We start from the raw sequence: 19529 nt of genomic DNA on the forward strand, positions 1-19529 counted from the left end.
ACAGCCCTGCCATGACAGAAAGACTATGATTTCACTATGTTGATGGCCTTTTGCGGCTGTTGAACTGATGAGTGAATTTCACCCTTTGAGAACTGCTGGCCTGGACTTGATATTGCATAGAAATCCTTTGCAGAAGAAAGCTTTGTACTCAAAAGACCTCTGACTTCCAAGTTAATTGCAAATGAAGTCCAAAAAAAAAAAAGAACGAAAAAAAGATGTTGATCTTTTAACTTCATCACTCAGTGCGCCACAAATGTAACCTACAACATTAGGCAGTCAGCCTCTTCACAAGGACTGCAGTTTAAATTTGGCCTGAGATCCTGAAGGAGTGAGTGGAAGGAGTGATGCCCTGTTGGGAGAAGCTGCATTTGAAATCAATACAAGAAAAAGAGACTAAAATCTGTTAGGGGATTCAAAAGAAACTAAAAATATCTAAAGGAACACATGGGGGTTTTCTGTTCTCTTTTAGAAGGTAGTATCTTCTTTAACTGTTTCCTGTCTGATTAATAATAATAAATATCTAGCTTTTATATAGCATTTTTCATCGGTATATCTCAGAGAGGTTTTATTGTCATAGGCCTGGTCTACACTGGGGGGGGCAGGGGAGATCGATCTAAGTTACGCAACTTCAGCTATGTGAATAACTTGTTGATGTACTTAGATCTACTTTCTGCGGTGTCTCTCCCGTCGACTCTGCCTGCACCTCACGCCCTGGTGGAGTATCAGAGTCAATGGGAGAGCGCTCGGCAGTCGATTTATCGCGTCTAGACTAGACGCGATAAATCGACCCCTGCTGGATTGATCACTGCCCGTCGATCCAGCAGGTAATGTAGACAAGCCCATAGTATTAGAGATGTTTCCTGCTGATGTATACCATGAGTCTTACCAGAGTGCAATTAAGAACATAAGAATAGCCATATTGTTTCAAACCCAAGGTTCATTTTGTCCAGTATCCTGTCTCTGACAGTCAGTACCAGATGCTTCAGAGGGAAGCACGAGAACCTACAGTAGGTGGATATGGGACAATCTGCCCCACACAGGGGCCTCATCCTGGTCTTTAATAGTTAGAGGTTGGCTTGATCCAGGATAGTAGGTATTGCAGACAACTATACTATCTTGCATGAGTCATGGTTTTCATACGGCATTCATGCATTTGACTGTCCTTTCATAACTGCCTGCATCACAGGTAAAAATTTCTCTCTCTCTAACACACACATATATGACAGGCTGTTTCCAAATACCCTTTGGCCTAAGAGTCATAAGACCATGGGTTCAGGGCTCACCTGTTTTAATGACTGCTGTTAATATTTCTGTGCAGTTCACTGCCTCTATTGCTGACTATGATTATTATCTATATAATAAGGTTCTAGCAAGGATTGTTACTCTGTGTGCCAGTCTGAAGACTAGAATGTCTGTTGAGTCAATGTGAACTAATGGAAACAGTTACAAGCAGAGTTGAGAGTGCTTTTTGTTCAGAGTATCACCAGGTGCAATCATCACTGGCATATGTGGTCTGTTACCACCCCATTTTTAAGTTCTGAGCCATTTTGACTTTACAAATTACACCTGTGCAACAGCAAGGCATGTATCTACAGCATGCCAAGAGTCCTACACCATTGGGATATCAGACATAACAACCAATCAACACCCTAACTCTACAGCTAATGTGGATGCAACAATTTAATTGGTCCTATGAGGGAAACTGCACAGCTGATGGATTACTTGGCCCAAATGCCGCAGTTCTTCAAAACCACATACAACGATACAACCAGAGCCAGAAGACACAATAACCCCAAGCACACACAGCTCCTCACAGCAGCACATGCCCCTCATTGGCCACCTGCATGGACCAACATAAATCTTCCAGGATTGTCAGTCTGTGTTACTCAGAAGCTTAGAATGTGTACTGAGTCGGTGTGATGTGACGGAAACAGCTGCAAGCATGGCTGGGAGTTCTTTTTGTTTAGAATATCACCAGGTTCAGTCATCACTGGGATTCACAGTCTCTTGCCATCCAGTTATTAAGATACAAATTACACCTGAGTGACTGCATGGGCTTTCAGTGACTAGTAGATTTTTAACTCATTAGCAAAATGAGTGTCATGTCACCCTGTAAGGGATGACACTCTACCCACACAGAGTAGAACAATCTGCTTCCCCTACAAGTTACTCTCTTCACTCAAGTAGAAGAGATCTGTTCTCTGTATCTGACGGCCCTGGATTAAATCTTGCTGATAATCCATGTGAGAAAAAATAGTATGTGAGCATACAGTTAAGGACTGTATCATGTTCCCTCTGCATAAGAGGACAGAACTGAGGCTGCACGTTAATTCAGGTGTTTTCCAACTTTCAGCTTTAACATTTTCTAACATAGCTTCTCTGTATGTAATATAAACAAACATAAGACCCCTTCTTACTTAGCATTTATTGGATAACTAGATGCCTCCGAGCATTGCTATAATCCCGTTCTCATGTAGGTTATCACTAAAAGTCCAGTATAATTTATTAGGGATTAAATGTTGTTTCCCTCTAATGGATGATTGATGGCCCCTAACTCAGATGAGTTTGATGGGTCTCAGTTCCAGCTCCCATGTCACAAACTCACCAACTGCTTTGCACTACCTGTCACACTCAGCAAAGAGGCTAAAATTTGCGTGGTTCATGGAGATTGAGCTGCTTCTGATAACCAAAGAGGATATCCCTTCTCTTTCAGGTCAGCGGTGAGGCAGGCTGGTAGGGTGGGGAGTGTGTAGGAAGTTTGCCCTGCTGCTGCCCTATAGACCAGCAGATGACTTCTTTCACCTGGGCTGTGAAGCCAATGCCTTTCACCAGCAAGAAACCCACCCAATTTTTTCAGCTAAAGTTCATGGTTGTATGAAAATGATCAGATATGCACATTAACTCGTTAAATGATTTTCACACAATGTCACACAAAGTACTCTGGTGGCTGCAGTCTTAGCATTGCGAAGCCCTTATATCACTCTATATTATAAATGACACCTGTTAATCTTCTCATCTCCAGTAAAACTGCATACATCAGATGTTGTTAGGGGATGGGTTAAACCATGTTGTTGTGGCTTAAGCGTGGCCATTGCCTGACATCCAGGATAAATGTAAAGAAGCCATTGTAATCAGGTTGCTGAAACGAGGGTGGTTGCACCCCAAGACCCATGGATACATGGAAAATCTGAGCAGAAGCTGAATCCTGTGGCTCAAAGGTTTTACAATGCAGGAACTAGGGTTTTGTTTGGTGGAGCTGTTTTGGTTGACGTGTGCATCTGTGTCTGCATGTGTGGGACAGACACAGCACAAGTAGAGAGACAGAGACACAGAGAGAAGCAGAAAGCCAAGCAGACACAGACTGGAGACATGGTATGTTGCCCTGGGAGAAGCCTAGAGAGAGGTTTTGGGTCAGACTCTTGTCTGAAAGAGTTTGGTGATGTGAGCAAGGAAGCTGTCTTCTGATCTGAGATTTCTCCTGTGTTCAGAGAAACAGGACTCTGAACATTCCCAATCAGACTCCATCATCAATTTCTCCTCCCAGATGAAACAACTTGCAAGGCCCCAAACTTTGACTCGTCACTGGGGTGCACAGGGGGTAACAGTATTCTTAGATGGAACACTTGGAAGGAAGCACTGAAACTTGGCAATTGTTAGTCATTCTCTAAAATGTTATTATTAATATACATGGGCCTGACCATGTACATGGGCCTGACCCTTTGAAGTCACTGGGCCTGATTCTCAATTCTATTAGACTGGTTTTGAACTGGTATAACTCTACTGACTTCCTTGACATAAAAACAGTATTGCAGACTTCAGTTTTGGCAGGATCATTGACTTGTGCAACATTCCCTCAAAACATGAAAAATATTATTTCCTAGGTATATAGATTTGCCAAACTAGATCATATCATTAGTCTATCAAGTCTGGTTTCCTGTTGCTGGCAATGGCTGATATCTGATGCTTCAGAGGAAGGTGAAAAACTGGGCTATTTAGCCATGCTATTCCTCAATGGTGGAATTCCTTCCTGATCCTGAAGCAACCAGAGTGCACTGACGAATAAGATTTAATTACTCTGATCTTTTCATCCATGGCTTCAAATAATATTATTGGCTATAAATATTGGAAACTTATTAAGTTCAAAAGGTTAGGTTTGCTAGGAGCCAAGAAAAATATAGTATAATTGCCAAATATCTTAAGCAGGCAAGACAATCGGCAGGATCCAACAGAAAATCCAAACTTCCCTTTCAGAAAACTTGCATGCTTAATGTTTATAACTCCCATTGAAGTCTAGAGGCAAATTACGTAGCTTAACATCAAATCACATGCAGTGTAAATTTGATTTTTAATAATAATTAATATGATAGAGGTTTATTCTGCTCTCATTTACATGGAGAAGCCAATGGAGTTACACCAGTGTAAAATCAGGTTGAGATCAAAATGGGGTTAAGAGAACGTCTTTCATCCCAAAACACTTCACAAACTTTTGCTCAAACCTGCACTTCAGAAAGGAGTGTGAGTTTGAAGCTGATTTAACTAGGAGACTTCCAGACAAATATTTTACACTGCTGTGGTGCAGTTAGTTTGGATTAGCAGCATCAGAATCTTTTGATGCTTATCCTAACTGAACCCATGCAATACACCTTATTAACTCTTAACTCAATGTAAGCAGGGTCTGAATGAGTTCACCCCTGAGCTAGCTGGGAGGGGGAGAGACTTCAGGGGAAAACTGTATTTACATGAACACAGCTACTCTGCCAAGATATCCAGCAGATAGAGCGGTGTTGCTCAAAGTGATCAACTTTGGCTGGTGTTGGGTTACAAATCACTTTAGTAATGACTAAGGGGTAGTGAAATGTTGTTATCAGTGTTGTTGTCTTTATTTCATGCATAAGGATATGGAAAAATTGGAAAGAGTCCAGTGGAGGGCAACAAAAATGATTAGGGGGCTGGAGCACATGACTTATGAGGAGCGGCTGAAGGAACTGGGATTATTTAGTCTGCAGAAGAGAAGAATGAGGGGGGATTTGATAGCTGCTTTCAACTACCTGAAAGGGGGTTCCAAAGAGGATGGATCTAGACTGTTGTCAGTGGTAGCAGATGACAGAACAAGGAGTAATGATCTCAAGTTGCAGTGAGGAAGGTTTAGGTTGGATATTAGGAACAACTTTTTCACTAGGAGGGTGGTGAAACACTGGAATGGGTTACCTAGGGAGGTGGTGGAATCTCCTTCCTTAGAGGTTTTTAAGGTCAGGCTTGACAAAGCCCTGGCTGGTTGATTTAGTTGGGGATTGGTCCTGCTTTGAGCAGGGGGTTGGACTAGATGACCTCCTGAGGTCCCTTCCAACCTTGATATTCTATGATCTATAAAGGGAAGCAGAACTGTGCTTAACCTGTCCCAAATGAGGGGGTCACCCTCAGCTGAAAGGACTTTGTTAAGCTGGGGCTCGAATGCCAGACCTCTGTGAAAGTAAGAGAGGTGTCCAAGCCAGGAGGTGTGGATGCTCCCTAAGGGTCATCAGTCTGGTTTAACCTGTTCCTCCCCACTATTCAAAGATAGAGTTGAATAGGCTCCATTAGGAGCCTTTGTTATTTTAAGTGCTTAAATGAGAGCTGAAATCACTTGTGGTGGGACAGCATTTCTGCCCAGCCTGCTGAATGCTGAAAATCACTAAGAGCTGACAATCACCAAGAGACCAACCTGCAGATATCACAGCAGAGCGGCGGTGGCATTAGAAGGTAACTGACAGTCCGCTGGCGGGAGTGACGAACAAGTGGCCGGTGGGAGCGGAACGAGCAGCAGGTGGGGTGGCCAGCCAGAGCAAGTGCTCAGATGCCAGAGCAAGCACTTCCCCGAGTGGCAGGTGAACTCACACAGATGCACCTCTGAACCCTGGGACCTCATTGACCAAGGACAACTACTGTGAGTGGGGTATGGTGAGGGAGCACAGAGGAGCACAGTAAAGGAACTTTTAGTTGTGGAACTCAAGAACATGAGGCAGAAGACTCTGCCCCATGCACTTTGCGGTAGGTGTCCTGCTCACAGTTTTAGGTTTACGAAACCTGCTTGTGCCATTTTCCCTAATTAATGTTGGGTGACTTCTCTCCTTTCATTAATAGTTTCTTTTCTACCCTCAGATTCTGCGCTTGCAAGTGGGGAAGTATTGCCTCTCAGAGGCACCCAGGGGTGGTGTGTAATTTCCCCAGGTTACTGGGTGGGGGCTTGAGTCAGTGCTGTGTTGTATTATTGAAAAAACAACCCCTAGATATTGAACTTGGCCATGGTTGCTGCCGGCTCCACCTGGCAGAAGAGTTACATCTACACTGCTCAAAATACGCTACTAAAATGATACCTGAATATATTATCCTGTGATTTCTTTAAGGTCTTATATATTATTATTTATGTATACCACAGTACCACTGACAGGTCCCAGATCCATTGTGCTAGGCCCTGTACAAACATCTAGCAAAACGATGGCACCTGCCCCAACAAGTTTATGGTCTAAGGATAAGATGAGACGAGAGAACATAAGAGCATAAGAACCAAAGGTCCATCTAGCTCAGTATCCTGTCTACCAACAGTGGCCAATGCCAGGTGCCCCAGAGGGAGTGAACCTAACAGGTAATGATCAAGTGATCTCTCTCCTGCCATCCATCTCCACCCTCTGACAAACAGAGGCTAGGGACACCGTTCCTTACCCATCCTGGCTAATAGCCATTAATGGACTTAACCTCCATGGATTTATCCAGTTCTCTTTTAAACATTATTATAGTCCTAGCCTTCACAACCTCCTCATTCAAGGAGTTCCACAAGTTGACTGTGCACTGTGTAAAGAAGAACTTCCTTTTATTTGTTTTAAGCCTACTGCCCTAGTTCTTGTAATATGAATAAGTAAATAACTTTTCCTTATCTACTTTCTCCACATCACTCATGATTTTATATACCCCTATCATATCCCCCCTTAGTCTCCTCTATTCCAAGCTGAAAATTCCTAGCCTCTTTAATCTCTCCTCATATGGGACCCGTTCCAAACCCCTAAACATTTTAATTGTCCTTCTCTGAACCTTTTCTAGTGCCAGTATATCTTTTTTGAGATGAGGAGACCACATCTGTATGCAGTATTCAAGATGTGGGTGTACCATCAATTTATATAAGGGCAATAATATATTCTCCGTCTTATTCTCTATCCCCTTTTTAATGATTCCTAACATCCTGTTTGCTTTTTTGACTGCCTCTGCACATTGCGTGGGCGTCTTCAGAGAACTATCCACGATGACTCCAAGATCTTTTTCCTGATTCGTTGTAGCTAAATTAGCCCCCATCATATTGTATGTATAGTTGGGGTTATTTTTTCCAATGTGCATTACTTTACATTTATTTTGCCATTTTGTTGCCCAATCACTTAGTTTTGTAAGATCTTTTTGAAGTTCGTCACAGTCTGCTTTGGTCTTAACTATCTTGAGCAGTTTAGTATCATCTGCAAACTTTGACACCTCACTTTTTATCCCTTTCTCCAGATCATTTGTGAATAAATTGAATAGGATTGGTCCTAGGATTGACCCTTGGGGAACACCACTAGTTACCCCTCTCCATTCTGAGAATTTACCATTTATTCTGACCCTTTGTTCCTTGTCTTTTAACCAGTTCTCAATCCATGAAAGGACCTTCCCTTTTATCCCATGACAACTTAAATGAGTAGATACAACAAATGGATGGGGTGGTGGGAAACACAAGATAACAGGAAGGTGGTTATTATCAATGATCAGCAGTGGTCTCCACACACCAGCTGCCATTTATCAATTTTTTTGTAGGCATCACAACAGAGAAGATTTTTAACAGGGGATTTAAAGAAGAGCAATGTGGTGGCTTCGGAGATTTTTATGGGAAGCTCTTCTATTGCCCTGACTTTTTTGAATTTAATGTACACAAGACTATATGCACTTCTGAAAACGTCTGTTGGGGATAAAACTCTGAAGAAAACAACAGATACCATCTTCAAATGTGATCCTTTTATTTGAGGTGGAAAAAAGAGGCTGTAAAACAATACAAATGTAGCAAGATTACCTGTTCCATATTAATGTTTGATAACTGTACATTATATTACTATTTATGTGATTTATAGTGGATCATAATTTCCATTTGATAACTATTCAACTAAAGAATGATGTCAGGAAATAAATAACTCTAATGTGATTTAACTGCCAAGAACTGTAGAATTTTAACAAGTTTCATTTTCACTAATCTGTTTTGGAGATGTTACTTAGATGTGATCACACTTCTAGTCATCATTTGCAACCTCTGTACATAATGTATTGTGACTCATATTCACTTTTAAATTTAAAAGCTTGCTTTTGTCCTTCCTAATTTAAATTACCATATTGTATACACAGCTATGGAAAAACAAAAAAAAATCGGAGTTACTTATTTAAAGAAACATGGCCAGCCTACAGGGCTCAATTTAAGAGGGCTATCACGTGGTATGGGATTAGTTTATCTCTGATGGGCTTCTATACTACTACCTATTCATCTTTCATTATTTCAGTAGCCCAGAGCCATAGATCCCTGAATATTTATTCTGGTAACACTTCCTATTCCTTGCAATTCTCAGTATTTTGCGTGGACTCAACGGACAGGGCCAGATTCTCAGTTGCTGTCAAGACCCACTGAGCTCAGCAAAGAGGGGGGTTGGCATCCAGCCAGCTAGGACTCCTCAGTTCTCTAGTTGGTTCCAACCCAGACCCAGCTGAGCCACTTAATACTGAAATCAGTGCTGATCCCCAGTATAGTCAAGGCTGGATTCACCCATATAGGTGAAAATTACATGCTGCTGGTCATAGGGCAGCTGCACTGGAGGGATAAATCACCCTGCAGCGTGGACTCCCAGAGGGATATTGCTACCTTGTATTGCTCACAGGGCTTCAGGGGAGCCTCAGCAATATTGTTTGTTAGACAGAGGCTCTGTATCTCTCAGCCAGCCTGGACTCTTTCATTCCCAACCAGCTCCCCTCATGCCATCTCTGGGCCTCTTACTATAGTTGTTGTTGAGGCTGGGCTCAGAGCTTGGGGTCAGAGCTGGTGGGGGATGGGGGCGGGGGGTGCCCCGCTCAGAGGGGCTGTGCTTGGAGCTAGGGGTCAGGGCTGTGGGAGGAGTGGGGTTGGGGGGGTGTCTGGCTCAGAGGGGCTGGGCTCAGAGCTGGGGGTCAGGGCTCTGGGGGGGATGGGGTCAGGGGGTGCCCGACTCAGAGGTGCTGTGCTCGGAACTAGGGGTCAGGGCTGTGGGGGGAGTGGGGTCAGGGGGGTGTCCGGCTCATAGGGGCTGGGCTCAGAGCTGGGGATCAGGGCTGTGGGGGGATGGGGTCAGGGGGGTGTCCGGCTCATAGGGGCTGGGCTCGGAGCTGGGGGTCAGGGCTGTGCGGGGCTGGGGTCGGGGGGTGTCTGGCTCAGAGAGACTTACCATGCTGCTTACTTCCACCTCCCCCGTCTCCCGGAGCCTCAGCGCACCGCGTCCAGGAGCAGCCCTGGATAGCGCTGCAGCGGCGTGGCTCCACGGGACCTGAACTCCCGCCGCTTGGCATGGAGCTCGGAGCCCTGCCCCCTTACCACGCAGCTCCGAGCGGAAGAAGCTCAGGCCATGCCGCTGCAGCGCTGTCCAGGGCTGCTTCTAGACATGGTGTACTGAGGCGCCGTGGGATGGGGGAAGGCGAAGGCGGAGGCAGGGCTGGGGGGAGCCTCCATCATTCTCGTGGGGGCCCCTGCGGGGCCTGGGGCTTGGGGCAAATTGCCCCATTTGCCCCCCCGGGCAGCCCTGTGAAAAGGACCTTCAGGTAATTAGAACCTAAGTAGACAAGAGGGCATCCTATTAGTTCAGTTTAGCCTGTAGAATGCATGTTACAACGCTGACAGCTAATTCTATAGTAAATTAACTATAGGTTTATTAGCTAAGAAAAAAGAATGAGAGTTACTGAGAGGTTAAAGCAAGTAAAATATATGAACAGGTGAATCATAGTCTATAAAAGTGGCTCTCAACCTTTCCAGACTACTGTACCCCTTGCAGGAGTCTGATTTGACTTGCGTTCCCCAAGTTTCACTTCACTCAAAAACTACTTGCTTAAAAAATCAGACATAAAAATACAAAAGTATCACAGCACACTGTTACTAAAACATTGCTTAATTTCTGATTTTTACCATATAATTATAAAATAAATCAATTGGAATATAAATATTGTACTTACATTTCAGTGTATAGTATATACAGCAGTATAAACAAGTCATTGTCGGTATGAAATTTTAGTTTGTACTGACTTCACTATGCTTTTTATATAGCCTGTTGTAAAACTAGGCACATATCTAGATGAGATGATGTACCCACTGGAAGACCTCTGCGTACCCCCAGGGATACGCATGTCCCTGGTTGAGAACCACTGGTCTATAAGCCAAATGGTAGCAAAGATGTCATAATATGCAAGTTTCCCAAAAGTCTCTCAGGACTAGCCAAAATAACTCCAGGGAACTTTGTCTTCTCATTCAGTTATTCTGCCCTGTTAGAATCCAAACTGTCCAGAGATGAAGGATCTTTCTTTGAATCCATATTTATAGTCTCTTCACACAGAAAGCAAGCTGACAGCATCTCTACCTACGTGGGTTTTTCCTTTGGTAATGGTGAGTGAGGAATGCACTTAGAGTCCTTGACCTTGATTATCACACACAATGACCACTTGCATTGAAAATTAGTATTTTCTGTTGAAGTCCTTAAGTCCTTCATTAGCATGTCACAAGATTTCTTTGATAGGTTATTTAGTTACAGGAGATACACAGTGTAAATATTTGCTGTTACATTATAACAGGAACAGATAAGTGAAAATAACACAAATACCATTCTACTAGTTTTCGTGAAGTTTAAACATCTGAATACACACTTATACATTTAACACTTTGATTTATACTAACACACAAGTAGATTGGCCTGTGGCCCTGGATTGACCTGGTTTTCCAGCATCACAGTATACACCTGGAGTGGGTACTGGGCCCCCTAAAGATAGTGGAGCCGTTCCCTGAAGGCAGCCTTAATTGCTAGAAGCTCCTTGTTCAGGATTTCATAGTTTTGTTCTTTGGGGGTGAGTTTCCTGAAGTAGAAAGCACCTGGATGCAACATGTGTTGGGGACCAGGCCTGTGGGAAAGCACTGCCATGATCACTATATAGGAGGTGTCTGCTTTGATAGTGAAGGCTTGTGTGGGATTCAGGTGGAACAGTATGGGGGCAGAAGTGAATGCAAGTTTTAGCAGTTCACAGGGTGCTGAGCCTTGGGGTTCTGGTGGAACTTGATGTTCTTGCAGGGCAGAGAGGTGACGAGGGTGACTTGTTCCAAGAAGTCAGGATGAACCAAAGACAGAAATTAGCAAATTCCAGGAAATGCTTCAAGTTGTGAATATTTTGAGGTGCCATCCAATCAAGGACTGCCTTCTCCTTATGCGGGTCCATCTCAACACCTTCTGGAAACAAGAAACCCACCCAAAACTCTATGGAGCATAGGTGAAAGATGTACTTTTCCAGTTTGGTGTCGAGGCCATGCTGGCCTAGCTTTTCAAGTACAGAATGAACTTGCACAGTGTGCCGTTCTACATCATCAGAGAAAAAAATCAGATATACCACCACATATTGATCCAGTACATCCCAAAACACATCACTGATGAAATGCTGGAATGTGGCAGGTGCGTTTGTCAAACCAAATGGCATTACAAGATACTCAAAGTGATGATACCTGGTTCAAACAGTAATTTTCCATTCATCCCCCACTTTAATGAGTAGTAGGTTGCACGCCCCTTGGCAGTCCCCCTTGGAGTATACTTGGCAGCCTCCACATGGTCTCAGGGATAATTGGCAGCAGATAGCGATTCCTGATTGTGATTTGGTTCAGAGGCCAGTAATCCACATACCGTCAGAGACATCCATCCTTCTTCTTCAAGAAAAGTACTGACGCCTCAGCGGGTGAGATGGATTTGTGAATACATCCCTTGGTCAGGTTTTCTTTAATGTAAGACCAGGTAGGCTAACTTGGGCTCAGACATGACATAAATGTGCTCAAACAAAATTTTCATCTTGGTTGCATTTCTATGAGAAGTCATACTCTTGGTGTGGTGGAAGGAAGACTGCATTCTTTTTTTCAAATACATCAGCATAATAGCTATACTGGGAGGGAGAGCAGGGTCAGGTTTCAGGATCTGTGGGTGATCCACCCCAGTCTGAGTACCTTCACTTGTGGGTCCCCAGGAAATGGTTGTATGCTCCCTGTCCACCAGGTCTGGCAGTGATGTTGGCAAAACTCTAAGGGAAAACTGACCTTCAGTTCTGGCCACTGTATGTGTGGGTTATGGTGGACCAACCTGGAGATACTCAGAATCAAAGGAAAGTGCAGGGAGGGGATGACTCTGAATTGCAGCATCTCCCAGTGTCCTTGGATGGTATCCTCCAAGGGCATGGTTTCCATGACCACCGATCTAGAGGACAAGAGGGATATGTCAATTGTCTCTACCATGTTTGAGGCAGATTTCAGCTGTAGGAGAATCTTCAGGCTTTGGGCTATGTCCACAGCAATAAAGTTATCTGCAGTGCTTGAGTCAATGAGTGCCCACTGCAGGAGACTTTGTTGGGGATGCCCAGTATGTGTAACTCATCTAGAACTGGTATGTGTAGTATTGCTTGCCAGGAGCCAGCATGTGTTCCAATCAGGACCATGGTTCAGGACAGGGGGACACTTTGTTGGTGCACCCAGACTAGTCCACCTTAGTGGGCCTGAGCCAGCTCATTTCCCAGTTTTCTTTGGGCTGAGCTTTGCATGGAGCAGCTGGAGATGGCATGGCTTGGCTCCCTAAAATAAAAACACAGGTGGAGATATCAAAGTCTCTCCCTTTCCTCAGGGGTGAGTTGCTGGCGGAAGGTGGGGGAGTGGCAGGTCTACCTGTGTTGGCTCAATCTGCGGGGCTGGGCTTGATAACTAGTGGAGTGTTTGTTTCATTCCACTTCTCTCCACTGGGTGTTCCTACAATCAATTATCGATCCAGATAGTGACATCAATAAAAGCATCCAGATCTGCCGAGGTCTCTGTCTGAGTTAGCTCATCCTTGATTTCTTGTTGCAGATCCCACTGGAACTGATATAGTGGGGCTGCCTCATTCCAGGCTGTATCTGATATGAGCCTCTGGAATTGCCCTGCATAAGAGGCAGCTGTATCTTGACCCAACTGGAGCTTCTGCAGGGCAGCTTCTGCAGAGCACCACAATTGGGATCATCGAAGATGGTTGATATCGTTCACTGGAAGACCCCCCCCAGTTAGATAACACTGGACTGTCAGTCTTGAGTAATGGGGAGGCTCCAGTCCAATGCTTCTCCAGCCAGGAACCTGACTACCAAGCCTATCGTGGCTGCCTTGAAGGAGTACTTCTGCAAGTGAAGCAGGAACAGGAGATGGCACTGACTCATGAAGCCTCAAAAATATCTGTTGATCCCTGTTAAAGTGCACCAGTGGGGGGATGATGGGTGCTGGCTTGGAAAGTGGTGAAAAAAGGTCAGGTCTGAAGTGCAGCATCCTCAGAGCAAAGTTGGAGCACTTGCTACCACAATACTTGGTTTGCAGTGGCCAATTGCATAGCCTGTGTCTGCATCACTTGGTTGTCTGCCTGTAAAGCAGGCTACCTGCTCATGCGAAGCTGATGCTTCTTGGGGCAGCAGGTGCTCCATTGGATCCATGCCTGGCAGAGAGGTTAAGGGTTTGAGCAAGCGGTCAAAACGGGGGCATGGCAGGCTGACCTAGTGGTTAGAGCAGGCAAGGTCAGAGTGGGTGATCAGAGATACAGTCCAAGCCAGGGATTAGAGGCAGAATCAGGAACTAGGCCAGGGGTCAGAGCTGGAACCAGGAACCGAGCCAGGGGTCAGAGCAGGAATCAAAACCCAGGGATCAAACAAGAGTCAGGTCTGGTGCTATAAACAGCCAGGAAGTTTCTCAATTGCTCAGACAAATTCTTGTGCCTCCTTCTGGCTCAAATAGTATGGTCAGACCAATCAGTGCGCTGGTCATTGTCCCTAGCCAGGATCCTCATGGGCAGGAGTTTTGCTAGCTCCTCACTTCCCATAGCTCTGAGTGGGCTGCCTCGTGGCAACCAGGGTGAGTGGGCTACCTCAGAATCTATGGGCCAGGGTTAGAGACCCATGGGCCCTTACAACAGCACTCATAATGGATGGTGCTGTATCAAGCCAGGCTAGTGCACTCATTGTGACAGAGGAGAGAAACGTAAATGTTCATTTGTAATGCAGAATAATTATCACTTCTGTTGGGTGAAAAATAAATGTGCAAAATAATCCAGGATGCAAAAGTGTGGCTGACTCACAGCATCGTGGTCTCTAAAACATCAGGCAGAGCCTCAAAGGCAGCATGTAGAGACAGCTCCCCTTTGATTTTGAGAACAGCTCTTCTGTTTATTTGAGGGGTACAACTGGGCTGAATACTCAGATGGGGACTGCTGACCAGGGGAAACACATTCCCCAATCCTGGAGGCAGTTTTCTAATGGCCCTCCCCTAGGGATAGTTTAGAGCAGCCTCAGAGCTGCTCCCTAAGGGCTGTTACTTCAGCCAAGGTTTGCTGGGTCATGCTGAACTCCAGCTATATCCCCTCCTGACCACTACACTTGGGGGATCTGACCTGTGGTGGCACAGAGCCAGCTGTGTCAGCTGTAGTCCATCCTCCATTCTGGAAGAGTTTTCAGTTACCTGTTTAGGGCAGCTTTAAGTCCCTTTGTAAACCTAGCATTGGCCCAGAATCTGGACCCCTCATCTTTCACTTCACCTGAATCCTTAAATTATAATATCAGGCCACCTAGTGGGCAGGGACTGGACCACACAATTATTACAAAGAACAATTAATCCGCACTAACGGGATCCTGCATATCATTGATTAACCATCTCAATAATGCAATGAGGCTACAATTCAATAACCTGAGGGTCTGAAATGACACGAGCATTCTAACACAATCCATGAAAAAACTGTCCAAATTGCCCTTCGAACCTCGGTTCCTCAGTCACAGATTAGGGATTTCTCTTTCCCTGTGGGATAGTAGCCAATAGTTGTGTGCAGCACAAGTTTGCAGTGATGAGTTCTGGTTCCCACCACAGCACCAGCCTGGATAACTAGACTGGAACAAACTGGGAAGAACCTGCACTGGCAAAGGATTGGGCTGGATGGATGATCTAAGAGACATTTTCCATCACTAACATCTGTTATTTTAATACCTTTAATAGGTCTATTTGAGCTATTTGGTTGTAGGAACTCTTCTGACTGCTGCAATCAAGCTATCATCTGCATGTTTCCTTTATTTTCTCTGTGCTTCTGTGTTTCCAGTTGCCAAAGAAGAAATTAATAACATGATACACAAACCACCTGTATCCTGTCACAGACATGAAATATGGACAAACAGCTTCTTTCTGGCATGCATTATGCTATATTCTAATTCTCTTATCTATCAGACGATAGAATCAGAGAAGCCAGTGAAGGAAAAGACCAAAAATTTTCTCACCTTGTCCATCACCTGCCAATGGAGGCTTGTTCCTATGTCCTCTGTCCTGTCCACTTTTCAAGGACTCATGTGGTGGGTTATCTTGAGAAAGTCTCCCACTGGCTAACAGTCACTATTAGAAAGTTTCCTGACAGTAAGCCTAAATTTTTTTTTGCTCAGTTTCATCCCATTTTTTCTGATTCTACCTTGTCATCAAGGAATTCCTCTTCCTCCTTTCACCATCCTAAATACTAGCAGATGCTTATCAGGTCCTCCCACAATGTTAGTCTTTGTCTGACCTAGTGGTACAATATAATGAGTCAATCCCACCAGCCCTTTAATCATTTTGTTGCTCTTCCCTGAATTCCCTCCAGCAGGCTGATGTCTTGCTCGCTCTTCAAAACCTTAAAACTGAGTTGCAAAGCAAAGTCCCTGAAGAAGAGAGGATGCTGTAGTAAAGGCATTATTTTATTCCCGCTGTTCTCAAAGAGCTTCTTCCAATTAAGAAACGTGTCTAGTCTTTCATTGGTCTCCTTGATACACAGCAGGTGGAAGGGGGAAGTCAGTGTTAGAACAACAACAGGCCGTATGTACATATTTAAAACTCATATGTCTTCATATCAGAAACCTCTGACAGTTTCTTGGGACAACTCTTTCTCTATTCCCCTAACATAATTGCAAAAGATGAAGAAGAAAAAAAAAAGGCAAGCAAATTTGATTCGAGCTACAAACATCATTTTGAAACCTAGCTTACCTCTCAGAAGCACCGGCAGCATTTTGGAGGAGAAATGTTAACAATTTTAAGAAATATTTTAATAAAGAAAACATAGAGCATCTTACCCCCCCCCCACTTGAGTTTTCTCCTAATACAGAGGCATCTGCTTCATTTGGCCTGTTTATTCCAATCAATCATTAAAAAATCAAACTTGATGCATTTTATTTTGTTACTGGTGTGATTTGCACACCCAGCATGTCACTCCTTTCTTTGTGATGGTGCCCAAGAAACAGAATTCCATTTATAAGATCTGTCAATGGTTCACTTGCATGTAGGACTCATCCTCCCTTTCTGAAGATTGCAGCAGCCATCCCACTGACTAAGACATGACGATTTTTCTTTGGTGATCTTTCAGGATTTCTGCCATGTGTCAAAGGCATTATGCCATTGTTTTTCTGCACAAGCTATGTTGTTTTCTCAATGGCGATCTGACAACTGTAGAGCAAAGCAAGATTCTCTCTTCCCCTTGGACAGTGTCTCTCAAAATTTTGAAAACTTGAGAAAAATAAAATGCATAATGGTCCCTGCAACCTATATCAAATTATATTAAAGGCCTAAACATCTCAATGTATTCTTCCCCCAACTTAGTGTCATCTGTGAACTTGCTGAGGGAGCAATCCATCCCATCATCCAGATCATTAATGAAGATGTTGAATACTTGATGATTACCTATTGTGTTCATTGCCTCTGGGACACCTGGAATTGGCCACTGTCAGAAGACAGGATACTGGGCTAGATGGATCTTTGGTCTGACCAAGTATGGTTGTTCTTATGTTGTGTTATGTACATGTCGATAACTGATTGCACTACCTTTTCCATCATTTTTTATTATGAAATGTTGCCGCAGCACCTCATGGGAGCTGCAGTTTGGGTGCCTCATGTCCCCATTCCCCTCTACAGTCTCCTTTGTTGGGCTACATATTCCATGATGCACTGCAGTCTCTCCTCTAAGTGAGGGGAGGTGATGCATCATGATAATGGCATCTCCACGATGCATTATAAGAGTTGAAAAGCTGCTGACGAACTGGTTCCATAGGGGAGAATGAGAGCATGAGGCACCTAGTCTACAACAGCTATGAGGCAGTGCTGTAACAGCATTTCAGAACTGAAATATTTCCGTTTTTGACTGAAATGTTTTGGTTCTTGGGCATGGCAATTTTCAACAAAAAATCAAAACAATTCTACAGAAAGCAATTTGCTCTAAAACGTTTTCCCTTGAAACCCCAATTTTCCCTCTTAAAACGATTTCCAATGGAAAATTTTCAACCTGATAAACTTTTTGTATATATCAATATCTATAGTCTAGGGCAGGGGTTCTCAAACTTCATTGCACTGCCACCCCCTTCTGACAACAAAAATTACTACAGTACCCCAGGAGGGGGGATTGAAGCCTGAGCCTGCCCAAGCCCCACCTCCCTGGGGGGAGGGGCAAAGCTAAAGCCCCACTGCCCCAGGCCGGGGGACCAAAGCTGAAGCCTCAGGGCTTCAGCCCCAGGCAGGAGGCCTGTAACCAGAGCCCTGCCGGCCATGGCCTTGGGCTTTGGCTTTGGCTTTTGCCGTGGACCCCAGCAAGTCTAAGCCAGCTCTGGTGACCCCATTAAAACAGGGTCATGACCCACTTTGGGGTCCCGACCCACAGTTTGAGAACCGCTGTTCTAGGGGAAATTAAATATATGAATCAATATGGAGTTGTCTGTATTATCAATTGTATGATATAAAATATCATTTGTTAGTCACCTTTTGTGGCACGGGGGGAGTGGAAGCCTCCCAAGAGTACAGACAAGCAATGTAGGGGAAGGGAAAAGAGAGAATTACTTATGGAAATCTAGGGCTTGATTTTTAAGAAGCTGCACTCTGTGCACATGTCTAACGCTATGTGCTCATGGTTAAGTGGGTGAATCTAAACAGATTGTGCTAGCACTACATATTCAGTGAACTAGTGCACTGGCATGGAGTACATGTGCACAAAACATGTGTTTTGCTAAAGTGGCTGGGAAGGGGCATGGAAAACTGTTTGCATGGTTGCAGGTTTCAGCCTTGCATATCCAACAAGTCATAGGAGAGACTTAATCGAGGTTCCTGAGCACCAGTTTTTATGGCCTTTCCATTTAGGCCCTGCAGGGTAATAAATATTTCAAGAAAGAATATATCTAGAAGAATCTAGAATATATCTAGCTTTTCACTACAGACATACCAGAAACAGAGGAGTTGTATCAGAACAGATCCATGGCCTGATATATCTGCCTCTGTCAAAAATTAGATCCTTCAGAGCAAGGCACAAACCCTTCATAATGGCCCTTGGCAATTTTGCAAAACTGTGGTATGGGGAGATGAATGCCTCCCATCCTGACCTGGGCTCATGCTCAGTCTATGCCCTAAAGTGAATTGTTAGAAGTTTTTCATCTGAAATGTATGTTTTGTTTTTTCTTTATTTCAATAACTTTTAATCTTATCTATTTCTGGTAATTCCAGTGTTATGCTTTTCTTATCTGCATAGTCACGTGCAGTGTAGCTCATTGAGGTCTGGTCTACACTGGCGGGGGGTGGGATCGATCTAAGTTACGCAACTTCAGCTACGTGAATAATGTAGCTGAAGTCGATGTACTTAGATTTACTTATTGTGGTGACTTCACTGCGGTAAGTTGACGGCTAACGCTCTCCCATCGACTCCGCCTGCGCCTCTCACCCTGGTCGAGGGGAGAGCTCTCGGCGGTCAATTTATCGCGTCTAGACTAGACGCGATAAATCGACCCCCGCTGGATCGATCACTGCCCGTCGATCCAGCGGGTAATGTAGACAAGCCCTCAGTCTTTTTTTCTAATCTGAACTCCAGTACAATTGTATAGAGTTTACAGAAGTCAGCTCTTCCTGTTTCATGGTCATCCCAAGTTTCATATTCTTAAGCTGAATGATGGTAGAGTGAAAAGCTGTCAAATTCCTACCCTCTTTACACCCACATTTAGCACGCATGCCAGGAGGCTTCATCCACACAATTTGACCCAAAGGGTTGCCTGGCCTCTGCTATGTGGGTGCAAAGTTGATAGAGCCCATGGCAGAATTCCCTCATTCTATGTGTCTTACAAAAGTTTAGTACTTGAAAATATGACCTATAAGGGCAAACTGCAAGAACGTGAAGCTTTTCTACATGAGAAATTTGTACCCATTTATCTCGAGTCAGCTTTTAATCTGATACAGTTAAAAGGCTTCC

This window comes from Chrysemys picta, chromosome 2 (assembly GCF_011386835.1).
Source record: "Chrysemys picta bellii isolate R12L10 chromosome 2, ASM1138683v2, whole genome shotgun sequence".
Classification (NCBI taxonomy): domain Eukaryota; kingdom Metazoa; phylum Chordata; order Testudines; family Emydidae; genus Chrysemys; species Chrysemys picta.